This window comes from Lichenostomus cassidix, chromosome 1 (genome assembly GCF_008360975.1).
Source record: "Lichenostomus cassidix isolate B80296 chromosome 1, HeHo_3.0, whole genome shotgun sequence".
Classification (NCBI taxonomy): Eukaryota; Metazoa; Chordata; class Aves; order Passeriformes; family Meliphagidae; genus Lichenostomus; species Lichenostomus cassidix.
The window spans coordinates 114,946,172-114,952,171 of record NC_139479.1 but is presented as its reverse complement, the minus strand read 5'-3'; the positions used below and the strand labels follow the sequence as shown (position 1 = coordinate 114,952,171).

General features: G+C 38.7%; 1 long non-coding RNA gene across 1 annotated transcript; it reads left to right on the top strand.

Moving 5' to 3' along the window:
• Positions 1-580: 580 nt before the first annotated feature.
• On the top strand, positions 581-4,354 carry LOC146445655 (uncharacterized). Its single transcript, XR_014852755.1, has 3 exons — positions 581-862; positions 1,052-1,085; positions 4,251-4,354. It is a non-coding gene; the product is annotated as an uncharacterized LOC146445655 (long non-coding RNA).
• Positions 4,355-6,000: the final 1,646 nt, after the last annotated feature.

Here is a 6,000-nt window from a genome sequence, read left to right as displayed (position 1 = left end):
AGAGGCAAACTAAAATGTAGTGACTCTGTCCTTTTGCAATGAGAAGTAAGAGCTGATATAAGTATTTGTCTTTTTCTTGGAATCAGGGTTTTGTTAATTTATTTTATGTTAGGATAGAATAAGGATAGTTAAATGCTGGCTCATCACAGATGAATAAAACCTTTTAACAGTACTGATGGCAGTTAATGATAGATTTTTTATAGGCAGTGTCAAAAGTCTGGGGCATTTGCATTAAAACCAACCATCTCCTGTGTCATATTTTCCTCAATATATGACTTTAATCAGAACTATGGACTCCAGTCTGATCCTGTGCCTATCTATGAAAACCCTTTCCATTCTTTGGAAGGTTTTCTGCCCACCATGAAATAGGTGGAGGAAAATGTCAGATATGCTCATTGAAAAGTCATGGCCTGGAGAGCAAGAAGGGCAATTCCATAGCTCTGGATATTTTCAAAGCTATTGGGTGAGGTTGTATTGAACCCTTTGTGACACAAGACCTCTGTGAGCTCCATCCTGAAGAGAAGGAGCCATCGATTGTCACCAGCACTTGGAGACATGAATATGAACTCTGTGGTGAGTGACTGCAGCTGCTTGGCAGGTCACTGCTCAGACCCTGTTCTTCCCCATGTCCAAATCAGGTCCATATGTGCAGGGAGTTGTTCTGGTCCATGTGGTGTTTCTAATCCCATTCTTACTCACCTCTAATTTTCTTTCTGGTTTCTCCATTGACTGCGCTCAAGCACTTCCATTTATGCTTTCCAAAATATTCTGGAGCATGGAAGGTTCTAGTGAGTTCAGCTTTCCCTCATAACACTCAGGAAAATCCCTCCTCTACCCATCATGTCCATTGCCATCTACTTAGGTGAGGAAGACAAATAAAATGGAAAAATTTTAAATAGCCAAGTTAGAAATAGTCTGATGGAGATCTGAGCAGGATATTAATGTAAGGAAAAGATTATATAATATCTCATTTTAGGTAAGTCTTCAGTGGAATATGAAGTTACTTGAGTGTTTGTGACTACTGTGAATTACTCTTATATTCTCCTCTCAGCATTTGGCAGAATGGACTGGAAGATTAAGATCAGGTAGTAAGAGATATTTTGCTGGTTTTGCTCCAGACAATATTGACATTTTACAATGAGAATTGAGACAGACCTTCAAAACATTCAATACAAACCATAAAAAGCGTTTGACACTTCTGCAGTTCATAAAATATTGAATTAGAAACACTACTATGCTATAAAGAATTTTAAATGAGTGATGCTTAGGGTTTTGCCAAAGATTATGCTTTGCTTTTTAACTGTTCAAATTCCTTCTGGAAATTAGATTAATGAAAGGTGACATCTAAAATAGTTTTAGTCCCCATTTTTAGTGTTTTCAAAACAGCCCTGGAATAACAACTTATCATATACACCTCTTTCCTGTGCATGAAGTCATCTTATTTGCAAAAGCCAGGATAGATTTTAATAAATGCTTTCTGCTGTTAATAAATAACACATGTTCTTTTATGCATGTGCTCAGTATGTGAAGGGAGTTTTCACCTCCTTTTTGATACAAAGTCAGAAATGTCTGTTAGAAAATTTAAGTCAGTAAATTCAGATTTTTTTCAGGAATATGTGAGAGATCGTTGGATCGCTGAAATCAGAATTTTGGTATCTGGCATTTATATAAAAATTTATACTTCTAGCCACTATATAAGCAGTCACATTTAGATTTTTTATGTTAGTGATGTATTAAATTAATACATTTGCTAAATGACAATAGCCAGTGTTAAAATTCATCATTACCATTGCAAAGGGAAGTACTTGAAAGCCAGGAAATCACCAGCAGCAGGGATGCCTGTTTGGATGGCTGCTTAAAGGTACAGCTGCAGATAGTGGAATTACCACAAAATCCAAGGAAGACATTAGGTGAACACCAGGATTTCGATTATATCCATTGTCCTCATTTCTTGTGAGAAGTGCCAGCCAGTAATGGAAAGAAAACCACACCAATCTGCTTCAGCTTGTTAAAATTTGCAAGCTACCGTTTTTCATTCTGGAATGTTTGTGGTATCACAAAGATTTTAGGATATTGAATTCCTCTTTACCATGTTTTAATTTTGTAAAGGTGCATGGACTTTTAAAAAAAAAAAAGAGAGAGAGAAAATAAAATGTGCTTTGAGGTCATCAGGAAGTATGAAAGGCTCTTAACCTGAACATTAAATGAATGAGTTGTGTTCTAGAATCTGAGACTTGCTCTGGTTTTCACCTCAAACATTTTAATTTCCATCCCATGAGGAGAATTGGAAATGCCCAACATTTAAATTAATACAATTATTCTGGATAGGTTAACTTAAATATTGAACAAGAATTTACTATACTACTCCTCCTAGCTAGCAAAATCTGACTATTGACACACAGCTGCTGGATTTTAAGGTGTGACCTCAGTAACTTCCCGAGTCTTCCATTAAAAGTTTGACTGAAAGAGAAAGATGAAATTTACAATTTATAATCATTTAACTTTATTTGCATAAATTTTATTGAAGAAAAAGTTGCACTTTCGTTCGTAAGACTCAATCCTCAGCTGCAGTGGCCCAAATCACTTGAATTCAGAATTTTTATACTCAGGGAGGAAAACATTGCTGCAAATCTCAGTGGTTTGAGAAGAGAGTCCCAGGTTTTGAATACTTCATCTATTTGTCTCTTTGAAGTTATGTCTTTAGTTTTGTTTTCTGTTTTTAAACACATTGTACAAATAAAAACAATTACATTTTTTGAGAACTTTATGCTAAGAATTAAATAAGGATATAGAAAAAAACAGTGCTTCTAAGTGAGAAGATGTGTTTTTATAAAAGTATGTGCTCATATTATCCTTTACATTGAATTAGCTAAGTATGATCCCAGTCTCCTGTGTCACATGGCTCCTTTCTGCTGACCTGAGCAATAACAGAGCAGTGAATTCTATAAGCCAAACATTTATACCAAAAAAACCTTTGGATAATCTTAAAAAAAAGCAGGTGTGCACCAAACCTGATGTTTGAGAAAGAAAATAATTGCACGAGCTGAAGACAGGTAATAGTGCATGAAAACAAAAGTTTGCATCAGCTCAACTCAGCGGTGCAAAAAATTTCTGCTTAAACCTTCAGGAATGAAAAATTATGCTCTCCCCTTTTTAGGACAAAACTTGTAGGCCTCAAACCTCTGTAATTGATGGGAGGACCTGCCACAGCATGAAACACTTTTTAATTGCAGACATATTTTCTCCTGCTATTCATATCAATGTATAAAATGTGAAAACCATAAGAATGAAAAAGTGAGGATTTTCCACCTGGTAATATTAATGTTTTCTTCTTCCTTTTCATGGACCATAATTTTGAGTTTTTTAAATGTTTATTGATCTGTCCAGGAAGTGCACTTACTGAGGAGACCTTTAACGTTGAAATATTTACTAACTTTCCTGTTAGAAGCACAGACTTCTGGAAGAGGTCAGATCCTTTTAGGTCAACTTACAATGTTCAAAAATATGTCCTTGTGTGTGGGGCTTGAAGACATAAAATCTCTTGAGCATCATAATCAAGACATGTTTCTAATGCTGAATAATTTTTTGTTGATAAGCCAGCCAGGGAGATACTCTGGCATTTGGATATTTTGTGCTCCTGCTGCAAGAGCACTGTTCTTTACTGCAGCCCTCGGTGAGTCAGGGCCTCTCTCATACATCCCCAAACCAGTGACCTCATCTTCAGTCTATAGTGTGTGAGCATGCTTTCCCTTTCAGCTCTCCCAACAAAAACCTTGTGGAAGCAGATATGTCTCTGAAAAATGTTGTTTTGGCTTGGATGAAACAGTGTATTTCAATGAAATTTCATTTAGCTGAGAATGTTCCGACCCGCTCTAATTACAGACCTCTGTTTTAAGCTGGTTAGAGCTTTGCCAAACATTAATGGGTTGGGCTGAAACTTTCCATGATTGTTCTCTGCCTTAGGCTAACTGTTTTGGAGGAAAAGGTTTAACCATTTTGTAGGCCAGGGAAACTGGGGTTGTTCCACCAAAGTGCAAGAATCCCTCTCATACCTCTGGTGTTTGGAGGAGGACCTTCAAATTTGACAGGGAGAAGACCTGATGCACTGAAACATCTTTTGCAATTCTTGAGGAAATTATCTTTAGTTTAGCCTTTGACTGCCTACATCTGTAAGGTAGCTGAACTTGTAGAAAGATTTACTGATAATTTTGTTCAGTTACTTCATCACTGACCATAATCTGCCTCCACAGAGCTGTCCCACGGTCTGGAGTGCAGAGGATGATGCTTTGCCCCCTTTTCCTGGAAGAAGGTCAGGGGTGATGGACAGGGAAATGAGGGCTTCCACCACCACCCCCCTTTGCTGAGTGGTGTAGAAAGAAATTTCTCTTTGAAATTCTGAAAATAGAAATTCAATTAAAATAGAGCTGTCATGGCACATGGACGAAGAATTCTCCAGAGAGTCGTTGTTTTATCAATACAGCACTGTCTCAGAGAAAGGGAGTTTTTCTTCCTTCTCCAGTTTCTGCTGTGACCAAAACATGATGTCCTTTTGTGAACTGAGTCACCAAGCCTGGAATGTAAGTGTCAATAACGTGAGATTGCAGGACACTTTGTGCAACAAGGAGATTTTAATCTTCTGCCCTCTTAACCCCATCCTTTAAGATTACAAAAGGGTATTAATGAGGAGATGTTTGGCATCTAAAATTACTCAGCTTAACACAAGAAGAAAAAGGCTACTGATCTGTCTTCAGATTTATTATAACAAGTGACTTTTGTTCATGAGCATAGGATCAGGAAGCTACATTTAGTAAAATGTTTAACTAACATTTTTAACATTAACATGAACGATGTAATTCATTCACAGAAAGTGAAAGAACATTCAGATCTCCCTGGGGCACTGTTTTACCAAAATACAGGCTAATCTACCACTTTAGTAAGTTATATTTTGGTGTACCCTCCTCCAGTTAGGACTTTCAGGAATCCACTCATTGAAGGCTGCATTTCACCTGCTGCTCTGAAATCCTGACAAATGAGCCCCCAGTTCCTCATTTCCCAGAACCCAAATAAAATCCTTCTGAGGTAATGACTCATAAACTGCCTTACACCAGTCTCAGTAATGAGCTATTTTTTTCACTTGCTTTGGCCATTCATTTCAGCCTCACAAAACATCTTTTTTTGTACTTTGCACAGGATTGCCTTGTCCAGTTATGTCAGGGAGTACCAAGGACAAAAATTCCCTGCTGGCAGCAGGCCACAGTGCTGGGGAAGGCTGGCTGTGGCTCTGTCTGCACCAGGATTTTGCCAGGCTGGCCTTTTTCATGAGGGGAGCCAAGAAAGGCTGGGGTTGCTGGTGGAGACTGAAACTGATCTGCTGCAGCTTCTTCCTGTGTGGATGAGTGACCAGCTTGGGGTCAGGCAGGCAACTGAACCCATTTAATTGGGTCATGGAGACATAGAATCAGAAAGGTCTGGATTGAAATGGACCTTAAAGATTCCATAGTCCCTCTCCCTGCCATGGGCAGGGACACCTTCCACTATCCCAGGTTGCTCCAAGCCCCAGCCAGCCTGGCCTTGGCCACTGCCAGGGATCCAGGGGCAGCCACAGCTTCTCTGGGCACCCTGTGCCAGGGCCTCCCCACCCTGAAAATAAAGCAATTCTGATATTTTCCATAATTTTTTTCTCAGTGAACATGTAGCATCTCTGGCATTGCCTTTTTATGGCAAAAATTTCAATTTTAAGTGTTTTTTTCTGTTCACTGGTGGAAAATTTGAAAAACACCTGAATTTGGATTTGGATTGACTGCTTGGACAGGAAGTGGTTCAGTTTGACATGAATCTGTATCACCTCACTGTGCTATGCTGTGTGATGGTGGCTAGGAATAAAAAGCTTTACTATTGCCCCTGGAGAAGTGGGCAAAATAGTAGAGACTATTCCATCTATTCCATCCTCTGCTCTTTTTTTTTTCCCTGAGAGTTCTGACACCTTTTCATGCCAGCATT